We start from the raw sequence: 27,536 nt of genomic DNA on the forward strand, positions 1-27,536 counted from the left end.
TAGGTGTATTTTTAACTTTTTCGTGCTATTGAATCTAAACTTGTCGCAATTTCCAAGTAAATTGTTCCTCTGCGTTTTCCTTCATCGATTAAAAAAAAAAAAAAAAAAAGAATCGAACCCGTTAAGAATCGTAACAGTAAAAATGAAATCAAATCATTATATACGTACACACATATATGTTTGAAACGAGTGAAAAAATCAGACAAATGATAAGGCTGACTCACTACGTAAAGATAATATTCCTACTTCGTCGAGATCGTCCAATTTCAAGACAGATTGAATTGTAAACTGCAAATGTACACAACACATATCGCTCATTTCTACATTAGGAAGAGTGCTGCGCGAAAAAGATTAAACGCGTTTTGCGCGTCTCCTAAAACAAGATACGTCGGTCGCTTTGATTACCGCGAGAAGGGAGAGGAGGGGGAGAAGGGCCGGAGGATATCACGCTCACGGGAGCATAATCCATGTTTCCACTGAAACGTGCGCGATGATGCGAATTCCTGCCGGGAGCGAGAGAGAAGCGGGCGGGGGAGGAGGGCTACAGAGGCGCACAGGACTCTAATAATCTAATCCCAATTACGCGGAATCGCGGTCTCGAATCAACGTCGTGAGCGGGGAAGAAGCGGGGAGAGTAGGGAGAGAAGGTAGAGGCCGGCCGCAAGCATTCACGGAATCTAACGGATTAAAGATGAGCCGAGTGGGTGTACACCGGGAGACCCTTATGCGCTGGCTCGCGTGCATGCGTGTGTTACGGGGGTGTGGAACGGCGTGACGATCCGCAAGCGAGGTATCTCGTATCTCGCGGAAGAGAAGAGCTCGGAGAACTCTCGGAGATCCCTCTCCCTCTCGATACCGCCTCTCCCTCTCCCCTCCTCCTCCTCATCCTCCTCCTCCTCCTCGTCCTCTCGACCCGCGGGCGATATCGCCGGACATTATGGTACGTACGTGGCACTCCACACATGCACAAGTTCCCCCTCCCCTCCTTCATCCATGCGTCCCTTCTTTTTCCTCCCCCATCATCCTCCCTCCCCCTCCCCCCCCGCTTCCCCGTCCACCGATCGTCCCGCGCGCCATCACCACAGTTATAATTCCGCGCGGTGCAAACTCCATAATCTAGTCACCGTATCCCCCGGCATCGTTCTTTCTCGAACGATACCGCTTTCATAATGCGTGAGGTACGCCGGCCGCGATCGTTCCCTCGGATTATCGTCGATCGATACCGCTAATCCTAGGCGAATCCTTCGTGCTCGATCACGTGCCCCGCGCCGAGAGACGTTTTCGCGATCCGATAAAACGGGCGTCTGGCTCGACGGCGCTCATTAAGGCGAAATCGTACGCTTTGCGGAATATAATTGCGCGGAGTACTGGAACGGTGCTAAATAAGGGAGAACGAAATGTATGTTTAGCATACATCCATAAATATGTAGCGAGAACGTTCTATCCGAGCCTTCGTGTAATTCTTGATAACGACGTCGATACCACGATACTCCTTCGGCTAATATCGCGAGGTGAATCATGGTATTGATATCGAAGTGCTCAAATTACTAAATTAACGAAGCATAATCCGATCCTCTTTTCGATATAGCGCTCGTGTCGAGAAAATCTATCGGAGATTGATATTCATTGCTATTTTTTCAAATAAATTTTCACATTTTTAAGTTTGATGAATCCAGTTTTTTAATGTTATAGATGCGAAAAATTGTTGCGTTTGCATCAATTCGTCAAGAAAATCGAAGTGTCTATTGAAAACTTTTGCTTTGATTGGACACATGGAATCATCGTCCGAATTAAATTTTAAGAATGCCAGCTTTTAATACGATAATCCGACAGAGTCAGAGTTCGAAATGTATAAACAGTAGCGATACGTTATCATATCCAGCATGCACAAAGGATAGGAGGAGAGAACGAGGATAATAACGTCGCGGTGAAGGCGTCGGGCAACGAAGAACATCTGCCAATCTGACATCACCTGCCCCGACTCACCTATTTCTAGTCAATTTATCACGCGTTTTGGAACGATAGGAAGGACGGCAGGACCGACTAGCGGCGTCGACGCGTCGACGTTAAAGGCGTATGGCGTCGGACGGCTTTGTTTTCGTAGGGCCTGGCCCTAATTAAACGATACCATCTTAATTGTCTCCCGACCATTCTAACGCGGCGATTCATGGCCGTGATCGTTCCGAGGGTAGAGCGTCAAGTTCCGACTGCTTTCTTATATTGCATCGTCATAATTCCTGCTACGCTTGCAAGCCACAAATCTGCGAAAATTGGAGTAACAAATTATTTGAGATGATTCTTTATATTTCCAAAGACAATGATAATGTATATATGTTCATATAAATTTAGCTTTGCACACGTTTATATTTACTAAACAAGCTTGCAATTTTAGAGCTTCTCTCTAAAATTAATTCGAGTATTTTTCGAAGTATATGTCGAATATAAATTATTGCAAATTGAATAAGCAAAAATAAAAAGGAGTTTTTCATTTTTATTTACAATATTAAAAACAATTGCACTTTTGTCTCTCGTTAATATCCAAATTAACAGATTAAATATATGACATTTTGTAATGTATGGCATTTTTATTTTCCTCGACGTGTCTTCACAATCATTGAATCGTGACGATATCGATCGTCAAATATTTGACAAATCTTTTAAGATGGAGGAGATATAAAGATAAATATTTTACCAGGCAAGCGGAAGTAAGGCGTGCTAAGACCCGACTCCAAAACGTATCTACAAACGTAACACACGCAGAGCGCACTATACGAAGTCCGACATAATTATAACTTTGGAGAAAGTCGAGGACGATCACAGGTGGCTGATGAGTGTTCAATAGTGGAAAAGGGAAGCGCATGACATAACGCTGCGGGATGAAAGACGATGGAGGGTACGCGGTGGGACAAGGCGAAAGGGACGAGGGGGCGAGAGCGAGGACGATTCGGCGCAGGGAAGAGGCCCCGATGATGGAAGTTAAACGTTCGGCGAAGAAGCGACGAAGTCGACGCACCGAGCCCTTTTGTTTGTCGCGGCGTATTCGCTCGAAAGTCCCTTTGTATCCTACCGAACGGAGGGAGGCATCCGCGGTCCCCTGGCGGGGCCCACATGACGAGACCAGCCGGGACGGTCGCGTTTATTCGCCACGAAATACGCAAGATGCGCGCAATTATGGTCTCTCAATTATCTCGTACGCGTCTCGTTATTTATTGAATATCGGTGCCCGTTTATTCCTCAGGCGAGCTTGCGTGTCGCGGTGAGAGAGAAACGGTGTCCTCCGGGTGAAGGACGGAGAATTGGACGGCGGTTCCTTTTCTGCGAGTTTCGACACTTGGCCGAACGCGGGGATCGTCCATTGTTCGGCTTGACATCCAAACCGGAAGTCGTCGGAATTCCGCGTTGCGCAAATCGCACCGCAGACTTTCGTGTGCTCCAGAAAACACGGGTCGTGTATAATAAACAGGTATATTACCAGAGACACCTCGACATATGTACCGATCATATTCCTTCGCATTATTAATCGATATTAATAAATAAAAGTATATTAATAAATAAAATAATAATAATTTTCCTCGGACATTAAAGAAATATGTATTCTTTGACACGTGAAAAATGTTTTATAATGTTGCTTTGTCACGAAACACAATCGTTGTGAAAGCTACTTTTACGCATATCTCTTCTATCTTAACTGTGTCTATATATAGTGTGTTTTAGATAAATTCAATAGTTTCTTGAATGCGTCTATTCTAAAATATCTTGCACAAATATGTTAATAATAATGCAAAGAGAAAATCTGAAATTCTTTAATATTTTTTTTTTAGAAATGTAATCTTCTTAATTCTTTTAGAAAGGGAACGGTTATTGGTGCATTAGACTGTCACTCAATCGCCAAGTGTAACGCACTGCGGTTCCGTGGTACAATTAAACTGGGTTGTATTTCTCTCATTATTGTTATTACATGACTGAACGACTTTCTATTGAATATATGCGAGTCGAGAGCTTGATAAGAATTATTCACGGATGACGACCATACCATTTGGTCGACGCATACGAAACGCGACGCGAGTTATAATCGTCTTGTATGTAAATTCCGGTATTGAAATAATTATAGTTACACCCTGTATCGATACGGTATCTTCGATCGCGCGCCATCATCGAGTGGGAGAGAAACAAGATAAGAGGACTTCTTCGATTTGATTATCGCGCATAAAGCATCTCGTCGCTCGATACTTCGCATTTATGTAAACCGCGCGTTGTATCGTTGTAACGACCGTTGTACGAATGACAAAAAACCGTAATAAAAGATAATAGGTTTATTTGCAGATCACTCTCTCGTGTTTCGTAATAGAAATATTGACTGTTGCCGCGATAATAAGCAGTATCTCGAGATTTAATACGAGTGCGCGTAAACTCGTTACAATGCAAAACGCGATAGTTTCGCCTATAATAATAACACGCGATCGATAATTATCTCCATTTCTAGCAGGGATATCCGCTAATGCGTTTGAAATTATAGAAATGATTGTAGAGGCGGATAGGCTGCGTTAATGTTGAGAACACGTGCTCTTCGAAATACGCGTTCACTTTTATCATCGCTCAAAGAAACGAATTTTCCCAGGGGATTTCATAGCTGATCGATGATCGCAGCCGAGCGAAGAGAAATCCAAGACGACTCGCGCTCGCTCTTTTCAAGCCGAGTGACTCGCAACTCTGTGCGAGAGACTTTTTTTCGACATTTTCATGCCTCGCACTCGAGCTGCACTCTATTAGAAGCCAACACGTCTTCGCGGTATCTGATAAGCGTCGATATAATCGATATTATTTCGATTGCCCGAAGGAATCCGCTCCGTTATAGAATATTCGCTCGCAATCGGAAGATGAGAGAGAGAGAGAGAGAGAGAGGGAGGGAAAGAGAAGAGAGCGGGCCAGGTAAGATAGGGAGAAGGTTACGAAGGGGGACCGGGGGCAGCAGAAGAACCGATGGATGGGAGAGAGCGGCGCGGACCCTCTCCCGCTCGAAGACAACGGCAATAAGTGAAGGGCAGAGCGCACGAAGGCAGACAAGCGAGCGCGCGCGTAATTTACGTGCAACATGGATCCGAGCGGCGTTTAATCCGACGTTGGAGCCGACGATTATGAAGTTAGGGTTGGGTTAGGTGCTGAGCGCGAGGAGGGCCTCTTTGTGATATCAATTAAGTATGATTTCTCCCCTCGCCTCCCCCCTCCTTCTCGCGGGAGCGCGCACTCTTGTCTTCCTCGCGGGCCTCGCCACCTCCGCCGCTCTCCTATCTCGTTCCTCTTTCCCTCTCTCTCTCTTTCCCCCGGGCCTTCCCCCGTCCCCTCGCAGGGGGGGAGGGAGGCAACCCGGGGTTTAACCCATTCCCTTATAATTTCCTCCCAATGCACCGTGAGAAACTCGCCCGTAACACGCACGCGCACGCACGTACACCGAGAGAGAACCCCTCTTGTTCCCGCTCGTTCATTGGCGGTCATCGATTATTAGATTTCATCGAATTTTCGTCGTCCGCGCGCAGGCATCCGGTCCAGACACGAATCCGCCAATTAACCCCGTTAGCGTGGGGGATCCGCAATTAAGCCAGCCGTGAGAGAAGTCCGATCAAGCCGGATCCATCACAATGTCGGATATCTTTTCGGCGCAACGAGAGATGCCTCAATTTTCGCTTAATTTAAACGTACATGTTGCTAGATCACGCTAGCTTTTGTCTCTTTATATCTGTCGTTTATAAAATAAATAAAAAAAAAAAAAACAGTAATCGTCGATCGACAAGTGTAATATTTTTCGGAATTATGCGTCATCTGTTAATTTAGAATTCCTATTTTTCACCTCCTAGAAATGCTAGTTATTATAAATGTATAATTTTAAACTATAATTGCTAATGACTTTATAATTGCAATCTTGTTAAATGAATTTTTTAATAGAAATTGTCTGTTCTAAAAATCATTACAATCGATATTTTTAATTAGACGTTATCCTTCTATCATTTATATAAACGATTCTCTTGGAAATAGCTTGGAAGAAAACCTGAACAGTGAGCAAAACACTCATCTCGTATGCGGAAAGCGGATCGCGGGGATGCGGCTCGCGAGATGATGCGAAACCTGCAACCGACTCGTTTGTTAACGTCGAGACGAGTTCCATAACGATCTCATTTAACTTCCCGGCGACACTTGACCCGCGTACATCAGAGAACGTCCACGTATAGTTGCGTGCGCTTCGGTAGCTCGAATAAGAGCCGAGGGGACAGACCGTCAGAGGAAAGCAGCGCTAAACGAAGACGCGGAACGTATAGTACCGGCAGTATATAGTATAATTGTTTACCTCGGGACAACATTCTCCGCAAATATACTCGATGCAATCCATGTCCACGATGCGATGCAATTTTTTCGAAGCATCAGGTCGGAACGTTGTCGTCTAACGGAACATTTTCTAGATTCAAGACGATTATCTGACATTTCTCGACCGCGACTTTCCGATCCAAACTTTGACGATCCCGATACTTCGATCGGCGGGCGCACTCCCGGTCTTAGGATCGGGAGGAGGAAGAACGCGGTCTCGAGGCTTCACACGAACATTGTAGGAAGTGCTTTTTGCCCCGATCGAGCCTCGGTCGAGCCCGAGTCGTCAACGGTCGACGTGGGGTGGCTAGCTAATGACAAAATCAATGCGACATAATTAGACATGGCGGCTACCTACCTACTCGGCTACCTAGCGATCTATCACGATTCGCGGATGCGTCCGTGTGCGAGCACTTATACACGCTCGCGGGCCACCGTTGTGCTGGGGAGGAATTATTGTAAAAACATCCCTTAATGTGATCGATATGGCTTCGTCGTTAGTTCGTGCCTATCCGTCTCTCATTCCGAGGCAATAGTACTGGCATTCTTTCTCTCTCTCTCTTTCTCCAAGCGAGAGACTCCAAGTACTATAGATTCTAATGAATTTTTCATAAATTTTATAAAAGCAATAAAAAAAAGTGTGATATATTATAATTGTATTTTTGTAATTCACAAAAGTTACCTTGAATTAATTATTCGTACATCGGCCGTTATGGTCGTCGTTTGTGATTTCGTCGAATGTCGCGTAGGATTTTGACATAAATTTGTTCCGATTTCCTGTTTCTCAATTGGTCAAGGTTTTTATTAACTCTCCCGCGTGACATGGCATCCAGAGAGCGAGCGGGTGGCCTTCCCCGATTAGGTTCCCGGCCGGTTCTAGGTGCTGCGCTAATGATCTCCGTTAGCAGATGCCTCGCACCAAGGGAACCGGGCGCTGCATTGATTTATGATCGTCCAAGATTCCGGTGAATTCGCAGCGCATACCATCGCGGCACGAAACGCGACGTTTCACGATCTAGTAATTTTATCCGTCTAATAAGCGTACGCTCGGATAATCGCAGATTTGTTTTCGGATGAAAAACTAGTACTTGCTCTGTATATTTATCGCAATCAAGCAAGTCTTGTAATATGATCATGGCACAAATTTATATTTAGGTGATAGATCGTTTTTATAATTATTGTTTAATTATTACAATTATTTAATTTAATATATATACAATTGTATAATATATTTTAAACAATTCTCCGAAAACAAAAAACACGCACGAAAAATAAATAAATTCGTAATTTCCTGCTGGTTTTGTTACAACGAGATTAAATTGTACTGCAATTTACGTTAAAAGATAAAACTTCGTAGAGGAACATAATAAAACATAGAGACTACACTACAGTCGCACGTTTTAAAATTAACATTATGACGTAGCAAAATTACATCGCGTTCTCATTCGACGCGAACAAAGCCACGAAGTCCGTCACTTGCACAATGCGACTTCTTGCCTGGTGTAAAACTTTATATAAAACCGAGCGGCGTTCAACGTGACACGATGCGACGCGCCGATGGCATGGCATGGCATGGCGTGACACGTGGCTTCGATTCGTAGGAGATAGATGGACAGAAGGCGCTTTTATATGCACATAAGCTCGAGTGTAGCGTACGCCGGGTTAATTATACCCCGGGACAAAGGGTTCACCCGCCGATGACGCACAAGTAAGCTCGGAAACATTGATGAGCGTCTATACACAGTGGCAACGGTGACGATGACGACGACGACGACGAGGACGCAACCGGAACTGGTAATCGCCAGGCTATGTTTACAATTTATTGTTGTTTGTTCCGTTGGGGCGCGCGAGGTGAACGTCGATAAACCTCCCTGCAATCGGGCGTGGAATACGAGGTGTAACGGCGACTGATAAGGTTGCCGGAGGAAGGGGATCCTGCCAATCCCAAGCCGACGGTGATGTTCCGCGCGTGTCGTTCTCTCGTCGAGAATTGTCAGCGGAAGGCTGAAAATGCGAGGGGCCTCTCGTCGCGCGTACTCGTGCGTGTCGGCAAATTGATTTAAACGGTCCGTACACCCACCTACCAATTGCTCGACAACACGGCACCGCGTTCCGACAAAAGCGCCTATCATGGACATAGCCGCCAACTATTCGCTCTTGCAGAGACAGGGATTCAATATTGACTGAGAGAGGTGTAAACTTTAAAATTGTACGATGGTATCGCGATTATCGCAAAAACAACAAATTCTTGCTCGTGCAACAAAGCGAAGGGGACAAGTGCGTTTGATCTCAATGTCCATATAGTAGTATGAATAATACATACGTTGTCAAAAAAATTCGCAGAAATCCACGTTATACATTCGCGAGCAGTAAATCCGAGTGGTGGATCAGTAGTGGTGGACAGTATTCAACGTTAGGGTCGTTAGATTCTCGGCAGCGATCTCATTAGGCGGTCGCAAACAATACAGGACAAACAATAATACGTGGCATAACAACGACTCGCCCGTTCTCGCGTTTTAGTCTCCCTCCTTTCCTTCACCCATCTTCGTCGTCGCCACGTCCGATACGCATCTCACCCTCTTGATCGTGCGTAACTATTTATGGCGAACGCACGCGCACGAGGAGGAGATAATCCGGACGCTTGTGCGATTATTTTATGGATACTGATCCGCTTCTGTCAGAGAGAAAGGGAAAGGGGAAGAGAGGGTGACGATTCGTAAAAAGAAAAAAAAACCGAGCTCGCACCTCAAGAATCGAAGATAGCGAGAACAAGCTAAACCTTGTTACCGATTGATATTTCGCGAAAGTGCGATATCGTCGCGATAAGAAAATATTTCAGCCTTGAATAAAAAAAAAAAAAGAAAGAGAGAAATGAATATATCTCTGATGGTTCGATTCTTCGCTTTGCGACGTGGTTGTTATTACTTCCTGTTTTTTCGAGCGCACAGGAAGGTCACTTATGAAATTAATCCTTCCTCCAGTTGGAATATACACATATTCCGCGGAAAAGAAATTGCTTTGCATGTCATAAACGACATGTTGTACAAATCGATCTAATTGCTTATTACATTAGACCTGAATAAAAGAGTATCTATATAATTTTTTCACTATAATATCATACGAAATTCTTTAATCTTTTTAGCGATGGAAAATTTCTTGTGCAATATCTAGTAGAAAGTTGCAAAAATCGTACTAAATTTTGTTGCAAAGCATAAAGAACGAAACACTATCAAAAATTATATAAATGTAATTTTGTGCCATTGATATCACATATTCAACATTTTCATGGAAATCAAGGTTTCAACAGACATATCACAGGATATCCAAACCAGAAGCGAATTCGTCCCATTTCGCGTCACCGATTATTTCTAAGACACATAATTTCACAGCAAATCTATTAACATACGAAGCGTGGAGAGAGTAGCAGCATCCGGATCTGTGGGATCTTTAGGCTTATAAATATATCTCGTACAGTGTTTCTCTCCTGCGGTAATTATAACAGACAACGAAGAAAGGATAAACGCTAAAGATATGGCTTGCGCGACTGGGTTTTCTGTCGGGACTTAATCGTCCTACTTAAGCGCAATTAATCGAACGGCCATATGTCAGGGCTAATCGACCTCGGTTGCATGTCGAGCCAAGCGAACAGTTAGATTTCACCTTTCGATGATCGTTATGTCCCCAATTATGTGCGCTGTATACATTATAAACCATTAAGGTTTTTGTGTTGTCTTTGACGATTTCTCTACATTGTATCATTAAATGCAACTGTTACCTCATCGCTGCATAAAACAGCTCACATTAGACCTAAAAATAAACAGATCATACTTTGAAAGAAAAATCTTCAATAACATTCTGTAAAACAGATTTCGCATGATAATGTTTTTATTTTGAGCTTGTCTTCTTTTGCAAGATTGGATCTAATTTAACACAATTTAATCTTTCACACGACATGTAATAAATAAGAATATTTCGAGCTAAAGTATCTGAAAAATATAAATAATTTTAAAGAATTTTTTTAATCTTTTGCACAAAAATATCGATTATCAAATATTTTATTAATTTTTAAAATCTGTTTATTTTTAGTCGTATCAGAAACAGAATCGAATAACAGCAGTAAAAATATATTATGTATATAAAATTTATATATTGTTTATTCTAGTTTTCTCTAGAATTATTAATTTATTTTTTAAATAAAAGAGACTGATAATAATTCAAATATTTTAATATCTTAATATTCAAATATTGCATTCAATCTTCAGACATTTCATTTACACTTGAAAATCAATAAGGAAACATCGATAGTAGAAAATCTGTCTCTCCATAATATTGTTAAAATGCGATGCGATTGAAAAACGCTGCGCGCTTCGCTAGGTTTCTGAAGAAAAACTGACCGCCGCTCGACGAGGAATTATCAAATTCCTGTGCGCGAACGAGATCATTAGAGAGGCTGTCGAGATGAACGGACAAGAAAACCGTACGTGTCGAGTCGTTGCGTTCGTTTCCATCGATCGGAACGTGTTCGTTATTCGATGGGAAGCGTCGTCGAGGAGTCTCGTCTTCGCGGCGAGTACAAATGGCGAAAGAGGAGCGAAGGGAGGAAAGGGTGTAGACGGGGAAGAAGATCGCCGTTAACGAGCCGTCAATCTGCGGCCGCAGAAGTGTCGATGACACCTGTTAGGAGACGATCGGCAGATGCTGCGCGACGCGTCGCGCATCGTCTCTCAAGCGAGGAAATCATTATTATAATCTTTCGTGCGATTCGAAGTGAAAATAATACAATATCCGATCGGTTTTTGCGCTGCAAAAAAGGCAAAAGATGCGTCCACGATGTAGAAAGTGAATGTTTCACGGAAATTTGTATTCGAGTTAAGAAATATACTGAAAAAATGTTTAAATTATTATCAAGTAGAGAGGAAATTTGAGGGAAAAAAGCTTCAAATTTCCCCTCTTTTATGGTGTCATTTAAGATATTTAATTTATGTAATTTTTTTGATGATGTGCCAGATCTATAAAATTTCGCTCTAACAATTTAACTGTTGCAGTTTCGCAGGAGAATAGGTTCTATTCGCCAAGTGTCGCACGTGAAGACGCTAATATGGCCTATGCTGGAAACATCAATCGGAGATCTTTTGTACATCTGCGATGGGCCAATGGCGACTACGCCGTCATCGCGCGCCCATTAAATGTCGTGTGCGTCTCTTTATTGTTCTGCTCGCGAATGAGATATGCGGGCACATTGTCTGCTGGAATTATTACTAATTGCCGGTCGTCCTTCGAGCGATTGCGAGCGCTCTTGTTCGAGAAATAGTCGTCGAAATCACGTCCCATTGAACGAAAACAAGTAATTCATGTGAATAAATGGTTAATACAAGATGGGGGAAAAAGAGAAAAATGCGCTCAAGTCATAATTTATTAACTTAAAACTGGATGATGTGAATTATGTGGCAGTGAAAATGTTAGAGAAAAAAACTATAATGAAAAATATATACGGCATATATTGCAATATAATATTGGACGTATATGTTCTTGAAATGAATCGAAGGGTTCTTTGAACTAAAAATACACTACGCGAGGGAGTACCACGTATAAGTTTAATTTATTTATCTAAAAGTTTCATTATAAGTTATAATCAGAAATTCTCTCCTTTGATATAGAAATTAAAGAGAGAATAAAAAAAAAGACTGTAGACTACTAACTATTATTAATAATTCGTGAAATTTCTCGGTTGTACTCTCGCCAATAATATGCTTTCGTGTAGCGTAGTATTTTCTTTTATCAAGCTATATCTATTAGATCCTTTAGAAAGAATACATTAAGTACGATTCTCAGCGTCTGATCTTAAAATATAAATAATATAAGAACACGTTCGTACAAGCCAGGTACAAGTCTACAAAAACATAATTTTACATCTGAAATTATATTTTCAGGCTGAAATATTGAAGATCTATTATTAAGAGCCAATGAATGGCATCGCATCGCGTTTGTGTATCGTCTAACCAATATTTTAATTCATCTCCATGACGATGATTATGTCCTACATGTATATCGACGCAATTGGCACGTCAGGTAAATATTCGTACGAGACAAAAACGCCCGTCGCGCGGCACGGTATCCCGAGCCTGATATTTCATAGACAATATGCTGCGATTGTCACGAGCAACGGAGGCCGAATTAGGGAACTGTCCCCCACGAGGATTATCCGCCGACACGCGATCGCATCGGGGCTCTTAGAGTATACACGGGTCGTGGCGCGCGACGCGACGTTTATCTACGCCGCATCGATATCTAATCACTATACTTGCGTGGATATGTCACAGCTACTCTTCCATCAACCTACCAACTGCCTTCTGCTCTTAAATGTGCGGCATCTTTTTTCGCGATCGGTGCAGTGAATCGCAATCTACGAGATTGATGACGTAAACAAGAGCAGACAACAAAGAATATAAAATTAAGAAATTTCATGTGTATGTGTGTGTGTGTGTGAATTTGTATATTTTATACCTTTTTTCAAAATGATTTTTCTCGAAAAAAAAAAAAAAATCTATCCATGACGATATTTATCCCATTAATGTTTGTTCTAAAGAGACTTTAAGAAAGCGATTTTGTGTGAATGAAATTTTGTAAGAAGAGGAAAAAGATAAGGAGTTAAATTAAGAAATTAAATCTTATCGAGCGGATCATTCCTTGGGATCGGCCGAGTCGCGCCTCGATTTGCGGGGGAGGGCGAAAGGTATTGTTTCGCGGACGAGGAGATAAAAGGCGACGAGAAACCGCTGTCGCGTCTTTCCTTCGACGGTTATCCGAATCGCTGCCAGACACCCGTTGTGCTGCGCTTTAGCAGAATGATGTACTCGCACGGTTCGCCGATATGAGCTGGATAAGGCGGATATTCAATTATTCATATACCATTAGCCGACGCACGTATACCGGGTGTACGCGACACGAAGGGATTCGCGCGCGCGGCGCGCAACTTGTTTCGTAAGTACTGGTGTAATTTCCTCGGCCAACAACGTGTCATTATTAGAGAGTCGCGGGGGAAACCAGGCGGCGAGGGGGGAAAGGTGGAGGACAGGATGAAAAAGGAAATAGACATAGAACAGGGAAAGAGGAGAGAAAGTATAGGAAAGACGACGGGAAGGAGGGAAGAGGGAACGACGAGGGAAGAGGGGAAGGGAGAAAAGAGTGTAATGTGACTGCCGATAAAGTATCGATAGCGGGTCTCTCTGCGGCGTCGATGATCCGCGCCTCGTACAATGAGTCACGCGGTGAATGATTGATTGGATGACTTGTGAGTCAGTACACGGGTGCGCGTCAAGGAATCTTTACGTCATTCTGGACGATCATGCTGATTTTAATCGCCGACGTAGGTCGCGGGATTCACAGGCGAGATGAGAATGCGCGTGCGAGAAGGAGAATCAATTTCGATTTAGTAAAAAGGTCACTGTTGGCGCAAAAAAAACATACGAAATAGGATAAATAAATAGTGTCGGGACAATAATTGCATCAAAATCTATAGCGAGATTATTATATTTCTGAAAGCACATAAATGTGCGTATGACAATTAATTAATTTATTACTAATTTACCAAATTTTTTTATATATTTATTAATTTAAATAAAAGCCCTATTTGTTTCTTAAACCTGGATATATAATTTTCCTATTTCTTTAATATACATCTTATAATGCATATATTCAAAAATCGACGGAACATATTATGAAGTATAAATAGCATTCTGCAAATATTAAATTCAAGAAAATCTTCGCGACTTTATAAGCAGTGAGTCGACTGGTGATGATATTTCGATCTTGGTGCGGAGAAGCTTCGATATAATGCACACCGCCCACGTCTATTTTACGATTCTTGAAGGGATGAATGGAGCAAGGTAATCCTATGTCGAAGGGACGTGAGGAATGTCCTTGTTCTCTGTGTTCTCTTCGTAGGATTGTGCGTCTTCTAGCCGCGGACTACTCTTATCGAAAAGTAGGATCATATAGTTAAGTTCGCCCACGTCCGTCGAAGGAAACTTCCTGCTTGAAACGCACTATATTTGTTGTGAACCCATTAATTTATTCGTGCGATTAATCGTATTCTGTCGCGATAAAATTACCCTCTTTGACATTTCGGCCGTAACAGAATGGGTAAAAATATTCTGGCTATTGTTTTACGTTGGACACTAATAAGTGCCATTGCTATCATTTATGATAAAATAAATATTTTATGTTTATAATTTTGTTTTAAATATGCTTCAATAATTCATACGTATTTTTTAACTATATCTTAATAACGATTTAAATGTTTCGCGATAAACATTGACTTTATATGCAAATTTATATATGAATTAAATAAAGAAAATTATTGGCTCCAAATATATTTAAATGGCAATATTTTTAATGAAGAAATATTTATACAAAGACTTTACGTAAAAATACATTAGCAACGATAATTTATCAGAAGAAATTTCTTGATTATATTTATGGATTACGTTTTATAAATCATATGATCCGAACGAAAAACAACAATCTAAAATATGATTTAACGAATTATGTGATAGATTTATTGGAATCAACAGAAACATTAATTTTATCAATCAACAAAGATAATGTATATAGATGCTTTATCGAGGAAATTAATTTTTATTATGTGACGCAAGATTTTGACGTAATTTTGTTGAAAACAAAGAACAAGATTAATTTAAGAAGAAAAAAATTAATACATATTTAACAAATAATTTATAAAATTACTTTTGTGTATCTTAAAAATATGACATAACAATATGTTAAATAATATAATTATTTAACAGATATAATTTATTTGAAAAATTAAAACTCGGCTTCTTACTTTGTTTGGATTACATTCTCTTAATAAACTTTTTAAATTATATTTTTAATTAATTTTAATTACTATCTTATACACTCTCGATTGCTATACTATATAATTATACAATATAAATAATGCATTATTATTGAAAGTTTGTGCGCATAGATCAAAAGCAAAAAAATAAAGAAGGAAGAATTGGGGAGAAACTTGAAAACACTGTTCAAGGGCACTGTTCGAAGAAAACTAATTGTAAAATGAGATACAGAAGAAAACTATTTAGAATTTTAGAGGAAGCGGAACAAAAGTGACTAATGAGAAATATATGTCGCAAATTGAACATTTTTTGAAAAGGACATTTCACACATGTCCTTTTATTTTATTATATTTTTAGAGAAGTTTACACACACATATGTCTCTACATATGTATGTTTTCTTTTCTCATTACTTCCCTTTATATAATTTCTCCTTTATTCCTATATTAAAAATTATTTTATAAATTCTAGAAATAATTTTAATTATTTTTTATATTTTATATTTTGTAAAATTTCTTTTACAATTATATTTACAATTTTTTCTTATAAAATTTATTTTCCGATAATTCGGATTAGGCTATCAAATACGTAAGCTTCGATAAAATTAATATATTTTAACAAACATTCTAAAAATATTTAAATATTTTTAAAAATAATATTAACGGGTCATTCGAAAACATTATATTTTTACGCCAATAATTTTCTAAGGTTTAAGGATATTGAAATGACTATGAATTGTACAAAGAAAATCATAGCTTTATAGAGAGAAGAGAGACATAATAATTAATTCAATATTACAAGTTTAAAAAAATAAAGATTGCGCATTTATGAGTAAATAGCGAGATATCAGTTTGAAATCATAAAATGCGTGTCTCTATTCAATTTTACGCGTACGCCTCTGCTTGATCGCTTTGCAAACAAATTAGTAATATAGCAGCGTATGCAACTTCGTCATTACCGTTGCATCTCCAAGCTGCTCTTAGTCTTTCCGCGTTTTCTGAGAGACGTGCATATTGTTAGCGGTTAATTTGCCTGACGTGACATACGAGCAACCCGTCTAACGCTTTGACACGCGTGTTATTTACCCACTATGTCGGAAGCGCAGCGTCTGAAAGATATGATTGCAATAATGAATGCAACCGCACTCGCCATATTGTGCGTCAACAAAGGAACGCGCGTGTAAACCAACGCGGACAATCTCGCATAAAATCGATCGTTTTATTTCCATAAAAAGTCTACGTGTAAAGATCTAGCAAGCAACCGATTTGAAAATCCAACTCGTTTTGTCGAACGTTACTTCTCGTCACAATAACATAACTGTCCTCGTAACTCAAAGTTAAGAGAGCAAATTTAAAAATATATTGTAATAAAAATTATGAAGAATATATTTTTGAGCCTAACTTTACGAAATATAGTGAAAAGTCAAAGTATGATAATTAGAAAAAATTTTTTTAAGATGTCTAAAAAATTCATGTATGTAATATATAATTATTTTTGTTAATTTATTATTTTATTTATTATTAATTTATTATTTTTTGTTTTATAATTTATCCAACATTTTTCCTCTAAATTTAATTTAATAAATTTTATCTCATTATTAATTTTTAAAATATTAAAATAATTATTTTAACTTATTATTAATTATTAAAATTTAAAAAAAATTACCATACCTATTGTACTTATTTATTTATAATTCATAAATCCGTTTCTTTTATGCATACAATTTTAAAATATTTTACACTTCACAAAATGTGTCTCCATCAATAGTTATTTTCTCATTGTCAAATATCTTAAATGTGTCGTACATCCTGTCCATTTGTCCACCATGTGTTTAGTGTATCTGTCATAGTACATCTCTAAATGTTTTCTTCTCACATGCTATAAAATTGCTCGCATAAATATAATTTATTTCAATTTAACTGTTTCTCCAAGTTTCTGAATTAGTAAAAGATTTGTCCAGAAAAGGATATTATTCTCTTATTCTCCTTCTGCAATGCCACATTTTTTTTATTTTTTCTTATGTAGCTATTTTATAAAATTCGGGCATCCGCACAACCCTACTATTTTATGTTGAAATTTTCCGGAAAATTAGTATAGTTTTAATCAATTGTTACTTTACTTTTCAAGACTTTCCAATAACAACAATTTCATGTTAAAAAAATACAGCAGTAGATTTGATCGATCATGCGATTATGGGCATGCAAATCAATGGTAGTCACAATAATCACACGTTACGGTGAATTCCGCGACGGCGTATTTTTTTACCATGTGATCGATCGTGTTCAACTTGGACAAGCAGGCTCCACTGGGATACTGGGACGATACTCATCTGCGCTTAGCCAATACCGCCAGACTGGTTCTCAGGACGCTTCACTCGCGGGCACGTGTCTGCTCGATTACACCGACAGATAGGCAAGGCCTGAGAAAAGTCCGAAGTGTGAATATCCCATGGCCGGTTGGAATCAACGGACACGCGGACACAAAACTTCTCTGCGCGTAGCACAGAGGCAGTCGTCACGTTGATTTGTATTCGCCTCGTGAAAGGAAGGTCGCAGCGTGTACTAATCGCTCAAATTCTTCATGTATCGCCGCCGCACCGCCGTATCGTTGCTGCTGCCGCGTTTACATGTAGCAAGAAGTCATTCGTTTTCCTCGCGTCGATCTACCGACGATTGTAATTCCCGTCGACCATTCTTCCTCCTCTGTCCCTGTTGCCTCGCCGACATTTTTTTTCGTGCATTACGTGTACTTTGTACGCGATTTGCACATAATGCCGAAGGCAGAATGGCTGGATAGAGTTTGAAACAAGATAATTTCTCAATACCTGAGGTATATCTCGAAAATGCCTCTAATTACCTCACTGTTTTAAATTAAAGCCACGAGTAAATAGAACTTTGTTCTCTCAACACTCTTGTTGGCTTGTTGAATTTTTGATTTAATTATTACTGAGCCTTAAAATTCCTCAAGTTTCAAGTGTTCACGTACATCATAGGCTTAAGTATATTTTAATATCACGAAATATTTTTCATTACTATTTATTTAACTATCGATATTACTGCTATCAAAATCGTCTAATTATATATCAAGAGACATTGAGTTATAAATATACTATAACTGTTGAATGATTCGATTCATCAAAGATTGCATTATCGCCTGTTGGCTCGCGTCTTCTGATTAGAAGTATGCTATCAACGTCTTGCGAGGAATTTGATATCGGAAAGTATAATGGAAATATGAATGACATTATTAATCATTATAATTTAATCTGCTAATAATCAAACATTCTTATGTGTTCCTCAATTTTTTTCACATTATCGATAAACAGGAGTGGTATCAATCATCTGATTTATTTTAGAACCGGATCCCTAATCCCCCGTCATGATTGCAGCACAAATGAATGAAAAAAGAATGACTGTATTATGACAAGAATGTAATTCATCCAGTTTTGAAGTCTATCTTCTGAGAATAGAGTAATTAAAGTTTGAAAAAATTGGATAAAGATTCTCAAACTAGATTTTTTTGTACATATTTTTTCTTCGAAAATATATTTGTTTCATTAGAATTTTAGGAAAACAAGATAAAATCAATCGACTATAATCGATTACTTATAACAAAGAATAATTCTCATTTTAAAGTATATTGCCTATTGTCTTTTTATGAGATTATTTACAGCAAATTCTGTAAAGACTGCATTGCTTAAGATATAAAATATCCATTTAATTAATATCGATTTAATGTATGCACTGTGTACATGAAAAATTAATCGATAAAAATAGCTTTCATGCTATGATTTCATCCTAATTACTTCGATCAAGCTAGATAATTTATCTATCCGACGTCCCGCCGTTGAATGATTACAATAGGCGACAGAATTAATGAGGATGGCAATAAAAAAAATCTGCCAGATGTGTATCCAATTGCGGAAATGCCAACAATTAAGAAGAGTAATTTTATTCTTAGCAATTCCAGAGTAAACAAGTATCACTCGACCCAAACATGTGATGACAATATATCATACATTGAAAGTTCGTAGAACAAAAGCGCTTGAGTTATTGTTAAATTATACGGCGATAAAATTATAAAAAGTGCACGTTTCTCAAAAAGTGTTTGTTAGGAATATTTAAATTTCTATCATTTAATTTTTTTCATTTTTATGTATATATTAAATGTCTCTTTATAAAAATACGTTATTTATTCTTAATTACATCATTAACGGCGTACACGCTATTTTTATTGTCTCGACCTTCGTCAGGCACCAGAACCGGTTGAAATTTCGACTTGAATTAAACGGAATGACGCGGCGTTCCGGTTCCAACCGAAGGTACTACTTAATTGGTACAAACAAATAATGACGGAGTGAAACAGCTTTAACTTTGCGCGTTGGCAAACGCGACGTGTCGGCCATTAACGAGCGTCGCGGCGACGATTGCTATTTAATTGTGTCGTTTGTTACTTCTCCCCGTTTTGTCCGCGCATTCACGGCGCTTCATTCTAGTTACTTAATGAGTCGCCTAAAATTTACACGGAATTAAGCGGGATGACACGGCGTTTGGCGCTTATCGAAAGGACTCGATTGAAGAGGCGCGATCGGCAGAGTGATGCACGCGCGCTAGACGAACGGAGTTAAATCTGCAAGCGCCGGTAACGAGGACACGATCGGAACGAAGAAACGAGAAAGAGAAAGGATCCAATCTGCGGATCGGACGGATGCGAGAACGGGGCCCTTCGCGCTTCTGTGCAACGCGAAGGACCCTAAGTCCCGCCGTTGAAAGCCCAATCGACGATGATTAACTTCTGAATAGATTCAAGCACGATGGCTTTATTATATGTATCACGGAAATAAGGTAGCTCTTGTGCCGCGCGAAAATTAAGATCATCTATAAAATCTCTTGGAAGAGAAACGAATAAGGCGTATATATATGTACATTAATCCTATTCTTTGAACTTATATTCGCATTTCACAAAAAAATGAAAAAGAGTAAATATATTTTTCAGTATATATATATTGAATTATATATGCATTTTTTTATATTAATTATAAATTTAAAAAACACGCTTGAAAAATATATATAAAGATTGATCTGTCATTTTATATATAGATTAAACAAGCGGTTAAAAGCTTTTAAAAAATGTTTCGGTATTGAACCATTTTATTATTATATATATCACGATATAAAATTTTAAAGAAGACAACGGAATATATTTTTTTTTCTTTAAACGTGATCTATAGTACATACATGAGTAGAAATAAAAGCAGAAATTTTCTCACATTAAAAAATCGATTTTGACGTCAAAGTAGCGCGAGTGTTTCTTTGTAATGCAAAATTTCCACACGCAAGTACCTATTTCTATGTTAGTACAGTTCATTCACTTGGTACTTACGAAGAGTAAAGCTACACTTGGACAAGTAATTTATATGATAAACAACGTCAACAACTTGATACTGTGTGTAACTATTATCGCAACGAGCGTGTCACAATAGAAAAGCATGACACGTCCTCGTGCAAAACGTGTGCCAAGAACGATCCTTATACGATCCTACGATACTCGAGGACTATTTGGAGCCTGATACAATGTTTAAAATTGATATTAATAACATTAATAATTATTCACATATAATTTACAATAATATCATACAAATATAAAAATTGCCAATTTAGATTTAGATTTATCTCTCCATCAAATCAATATCAAAAATAATTAAATATTTTGTATACTGTTTTTTTTCAATATTATTCTATTGGAAACCAGGAAAACGCGCATTGCAAATAAATATGAAATATATCCAAATAAGAGTAATTTTCATATAAAAAATTGACTGCATATATATATTAATATCACAATAAAATGTAAGAAATGTCGCAAATGATAAGAATTTAGATCTGATCTCGTTTTACGACAATCTTGCCACGATTGTTACGAAGGGTTCGATCGAAGAAAGGACAAACCGAACAACGTGGACAACGCGGCTTTGGACCGACAAGCTGCGCTAGATCCGGATGTTGGACGACGAGACAGAAGAGACGAGATCGCCTTCGTCACCGGGTGATATCGTCTTGGTGCGGCTATTGGCGGGCCGGTCGGTCTCCGAAGCGCGGGCACAAAAAGTCGCTCCAGGGGCCAGCTAGTCGCATACGTGCAACGTAAGCATACCTATGCAGGTGTATACGTACGCGCCCGACCCGAGAGAGAAACGCGCGACATTCCTCTCTTCCACCCTCCCCCTCGCAAACTCCTTCTGTTCTAAATCAACGATAGACATCTCAAGGCTGTCTATCGGAGAGTTGCCGGGCGTCAATTCCGGCGGGCATGGACCGGAAAATAAACGAGAAAGACAGTCGCAGAGAAGACTCACTTCTCTCTCTTTCTATCTTTCTCTCTTTCTTCCTGCTTGCGCGGAAAAACTTTTCTGCCTGGATAGCATTTTCATTAAAAAATCGCGAGGAATCTCTGAATTGCTATAAATCTGGGAAACCGAACAAAAAAAGTCAAGAAAATTGCGAAAATTTTTACAATTTTTGACGCATGATGTAAAATAGATAAAAATAGAAAAATTGTTTGATCGGCAATATGTGAGATTATTCAAAGCCTAAGCTTAGAAGATACAGCAAAAACTCACTAATAATCACTATTAAATGCAAAAGTTAACAATATAAAGCGAGCTAAGGTCAATGTTAATCGATGTCGAAGGAATCAATCCTAGCAACAGTTAATACTTAACGCTGCGTGTCTATGACGAGGAGAATGTCGCCGGAATCGACCATGTAACTGTTTCGCCCGAGTCTTTTGTCGATCGAACAAAATAATTAACGAAGTGAACCCGACATTTGAATCGATACAATTTCCGCGCATATAAGCATGTGTACGTGCCTGTGTGTAAGGAGCGACCAATTGTTTGAAATCACTAGTACGATGTTACGTAACGCTAATTAAATCCTGTCGTCAATAATCACGGTTGCCGATACATTGTTAAACGACGCAATGAATTATAAATAACGCTCTCTCGGCTCACCGATGATATTTCAAAAGTTAAAAATATTACAACAACATAAGACGACGATGTAATTTAACTTGGAGATATATTAATTTAATGATGATTTTTATTTTAGTTTGCTCACTTGTCGTGTTACACCACGCGAATGATACACGGATTTAATTGAATTAGCAATTATGTTCTCTAACATTTTTTAGATAGCTTTTAATATTATAATTTTGTAGCTCAAAATCTCCGTCTCCGAGTGTCAATAGACAAAAAACTTGCTTACTTAAGAGTAAAAAAAATAGTTAATTTCATTAGCTCCCTTGATATAAGGTGTCGAGAATAGAAAAAGAAGAGGCGAAATGGAGAGGCAGGTGTATTAAATTTGATCGAGGGAGTGCCTCGTGTATCGCGTTTCCCCTCCCCCGCTGTTTATATGTAGCCGCTTTAAAAATCTACTCGCCATCCTTCTGAGTAGTCCGTTCACGACTCCGACCTTTACATTCGTACAGCATGTCGAACCAATCTGGTCGCGACATCACGCGCCAAATATGCGAGGTGTGGCGGAACGGAAAGAAAGAGAGCAAGACAAAAAGAGAGAAAGGAAAAATAAGAGAGAGAGAAAGAAAGAGAGAGAGAGAGAGAGAGAGAGATCGCAAGCGGCGCCCACACCAAATTCGCGTCGTGCTATTAAGCCTCTCAACGAGAATCACTGGTTCTAAAGTTGAGCAACTGACTACAATGCCAGAATGAAATCTGAATTGTTTCCTGAATTCATTAATACAGTTTATAATTTTATTTCACTATTAATTTTAGCGATAGTGGTACAAAATATGATTGGTCTAAAATACTTCATCTCTTTTATATTGAATTCTTACACAGCAATGCATTATTTTAATATAAGAGATGTACCTTTAATCAATACCATATCTTCAAGATAAATGCGTCCGTGAGAATCAATATACCGCTATTATTTAATTTATTTTCCTAGAATAGAATTTGCAATTCGCATAAAATAATTTACAATAAGCAGAGAAACTCTATCTGCGATGCATAATCCGCTAATTGACACGAGCGCCTAGTATTGCGGTCAGTATTAATAAGTTTGTTCAGGAACAACATTACGGTAACAACGTTCTCGCGACGTGAATCACGCGATGGCGCGAAAAAAATCACGTGGCTTCAAACGCTGGAGGGATTGAGTAGAACGAGTACAAAACGTGTATCAGGCCAGTTGTGACACGAGAAGAGGGGACCAATGGCTATCTATACTACAGCCGGACAACACATCTTATCCGCGATCTCATCTCTCACCCGGTTACAAACTAACACGCCGGGCCACGACCCGCGCGCGATGTCCGCTTCGGTATTTTTGTATTTACGTGCCGATAACACAAAGCCCAGAGTGTTCCGCAGTTTTTAGACGAGAGAATGCAGTTAGGTGTAATGAACTCCCCATAAATGCAAAAATGCCGCTGTAACATCGAAAAAGATTTATGAATTCAAATAAATTCATGGCTTTTATACGAATTTTTTAATCGATATTGTTTGGTAATTTATTCGCTTTTAATTACTTTATTAATTCGTTTCTTTAATCTTGAGTATTTTACTTTCCATAATTTTGCTCGTATGTGAGAGAAAAGTATTACATTACGCTTTTATAAGAGATAGACTCGATAATTTTTCGATACTGATTCGAGATCCGCGTAATAAAAGAGAACACATACACTTTACGAGGATAATAATTAATATCTACTTGCGTAATGATCTGCGCACTCGATATAATATGTCTTTCACTTTCACTAAAAGGACAGAAATCAGTAGGTCGCAGTAAAAGGCTGTAACAACTGTGACAGCGATATCGATGCATTTATATACATTTTACATCTTGATACTATCAAGTACCAAAAATTTTTAAAATTTGCCAAAAATTATCGTAAAATTTTTCAATTATTTCCTACACATCCAAATATAGTATATATTTACATATAAAATCAATATTTATATATAAAATATTTTTTAAATATTTTATTAACATTTAAACCGGTGTGAGATATATAAAATTTTTTTAAATAACATATAATTAAAAATCTATGTAAAAATTATCGTTCATCTATTACCGAAGAAAATTAATCTGTTTATTACATTATTATAACACAGTAATGTGTGAACAAACGTGAGTTTGAGTAATCGAAGTCAGTCCATTTATTTGTCAAGTCTCATTCGATCTCATGTGCTCGGGTCTTTTGTCTCCTAATCCCTAATCCGCAATCAGGGCCCATTGTGTGTGGGCATCGGGCCCGTAGATGTATACTGATATACACATGCTCGCGCAACCAGTCGTGAATGTTAAAGCAAGAAGGAATTATGAGAGATTAAAATCGTAGGACAGAAAAAGATTGAGAATAAGGAGAAGAGGAAAGAGAAACACAGGAGGGATGTTGAGCCCGTGAAGACGAACGGGAGTGGACGAGCAGGAAGAAGAGGAAGAAGAATTTGGGCGCAGGAAAGACGAGGATGCGAGTATTTGTTCACGAGACGAAGATGAGTCGGGCAACGTGGGTTCCGGCGAAAGGGAAAGAGGGATATTCAAATAAGATGATTCGTTAGTCGGTCGGATTAATTTGCTACGACGGTATCGGATGTGCCGGCGCATTCATTAGGCGAAAATGTCAGTAGTCCTCGTAGTTGTCCGTTCACATGTGTGGAAGGTTCGTCCCTTGCTGAGTGCACAATAAACCGCTACGAAACAAATGGCAGATACTTTTCTATGTGAAAAACAATATTAAAAATAAAACAAAATAAAATGTATTATAAGAGGAGATATTTACAAGAAGAGAGAATCTCTTTACAGAAAAAAAAACATAAAAGAGTCAGGATTAGAACCATAATATAGTGAATAATAAAAGTTACGAGCTCTGGAGGATAGAGATAACGTATACTACTGTGCCAGGATCAGAAAGCCATAACTGACACCAATAAGAATAAATTTCGACTTTACGTTTTAAATATTGGATTAAAGCGATAAATGATGCTTAATACATACGTGCTCGTGTGTACCAACATTTTTGTATTTTATAGGAGGCAGTGATCTCAACCGATAAAATAAATTAAATTTACAGCGAAATTACAAACACCGACGTTATTTCTCTCCAAGCAATTTTTATTAACAATAATCAAATATCGGAGCAATAAGAAATTTTTCCGTGCGAGCATTTTAAAATTCAATATGGTTCGTAGCGTTTTATGGTGATAATAAATGTGTCATACAAGAAGTAAGGAACAGCCGGAGTACAAATATAAAATTTATAAATGAACAATAATAGAGAATCGAAAATTGAAGTGATATAATGGGGTTTCTATGCTAAGAATATATTAAGAGAAAAGAGAAAAAGAAAGGGAAAAAAGAGACACAATAAGATAATAGAAACAATTATTCAGGACAGTCTGCAAGCGTATGAGAAAAATAAGAGTGAGCCACAAGTTAAATCGAGTGTTAGTAGAAATCGTCGGTGTTCTGATTCGCTCGACGAGTAGGTTCGACGAGTCCAGCTCGTACGTTGGCACGAGTATACACACACGTGGCTGTTAGAAACTATATATTTGTCTTCGCATCGGTGAGACAAACCCAAGTTTCTGCCCGAGGCAAGAGAAAGAGAGACATCGACATAGGAAACCGCACGCGAGAAAGAGGAATGATCTGGCGAAGAAAGAGCAGCGATGATAGCGAGTACGAGAAGAGGAGGAAAAAAAAGAACGAGAGAAGGAGAAACAGAGAGGGACAAGGAGGAGAGAGAGACAGAGAGGGGGGCAAGACGGAGGAGCGGTCTGACTGGGCGACAACTATTGTCGCCGACGTGAAATATTGTTTTCCATGCCAGGCACAACGCGTATGCACGAATAACGACACGTCGATTAATGTACGCATCGCCAACCGCATGACCGTCTATTAATAGCGGCGTCGACGCACACGAGATTTCTGGGTGGTACCATCGATATCGTCGAATCGAAGCAAGACGAAAGACAAGGAGGGGAAAAGAGAGGGAGGCGGCGAAGGCGCGTAATCGCTCTCAGATTTAGAAATCAGCCGCGCGTTAAGCTGATTAATAACGAAGTCGCTGGAGGCGAAGGAGAGAGACACGATCGACAATTAGCATAGATATTTCTTCATTTTCGGCAATTTGCATACCTTAATGAGTAGCGCTACGTTATTATTCGCGGACGTGTCCCATCCATTGCCTTCCCCGTCTCGCGACACGTCGGACATTTTAATTTTTAAAGCGATCTAAATTATGCGCTCTGGCGTTTTACGAGCGTTAAACGCGTAATGATATCGTTTGATTTCATTTCTTGCCCATCGAACCTCGGGAACGCAGACTCGCGAATAATGGTCCACCGATCGCGTAGACAGCTAATAAAAACGGCTCGCATTTATTTAGTACTTCGAGTTACAATGCCATTTCGCGCGCGAATAATGTACGAATTCTCCTTCACTTAATTTGACTATATTCCAGGACGTGCGCGATAAACGAGTGGCAAAAGGTGCGAACGCACTTGTCAGAACTTAATCAGACACCATCAGCGATCGCAAACAGCGGCACCAATCGGAATGTATTCGCTAATTAACGGAGTAATTTACTTCGAGCGCGACACAATTTTGCATTACTATAGTAAATATCTGTTGACGATAAACGGAATTCAATGGCAATTTAGTTCGATAAAATCTGTCTTCCTTAAAAAAAGAAATAAAAAATATATAACAGATTCGTTATGGTAAATAATAATTAAATCAAAATGATAAATAATAAAATCGGATAATGTGATAATGTTAATAAATTACAGTTTATTTATATGATAAATTTCTTATTTTTTTTTCTTTTATTTAATTCGTCCAGAGTCCATCAACGATGTTGATTGAGAAAGATTGTACATTGATCGATATTCTGTCGAAGGAGCGCGTCCTTTCCGCGAGTTAGTATGCGACATCATCCCCTCCCTTCCCCGACGATCATCACGTGCGAAATCAGGTCGACTTCGTAAATCTTCAAAAGGATCTGGAATTCTCAGGAGCGTCGATAAAGAAAAAATGAGAAAGATAGCGAAAGAGAAGGTTGCCTTAAGCCGTAAATTGCAGTTTACATGTAGGTTATGGGAATCTATTAATGCGACATTGCCGAGAGTATCGATCGATTCCGCGAAATCGATCGTAATGCTTTTCAAAGTGTCAGCAGATTTTTTTTCTGATCCATTGCGACATTTGACTTCCAGATTGATAAGATGCAACTCGATTTAATCAAGTGTAATCTGCAAATTGTTTGCAAGGAGTATAAAGCGCAAAAACAATAGC

The 27,536-nt window shown here is 39.0% G+C and overlaps 1 protein-coding gene across 6 annotated transcripts in view; it reads right to left on the reverse strand.

Annotated features, from left to right (window-relative positions):
* Window positions 1–27,536, reverse strand: part of LOC105258322 (zinc finger homeobox protein 4) — a 315,292-nt gene that overhangs the window by 94,996 nt on the left and 192,760 nt on the right. The window lies entirely within an intron of this gene.

This window comes from Camponotus floridanus, unplaced genomic scaffold (assembly GCF_003227725.1).
Source record: "Camponotus floridanus strain SB8 unplaced genomic scaffold, Cflo_v7.5 scaffold2, whole genome shotgun sequence".
Lineage (NCBI taxonomy): Eukaryota > Metazoa > Arthropoda > Insecta > Hymenoptera > Formicidae > Camponotus > Camponotus floridanus.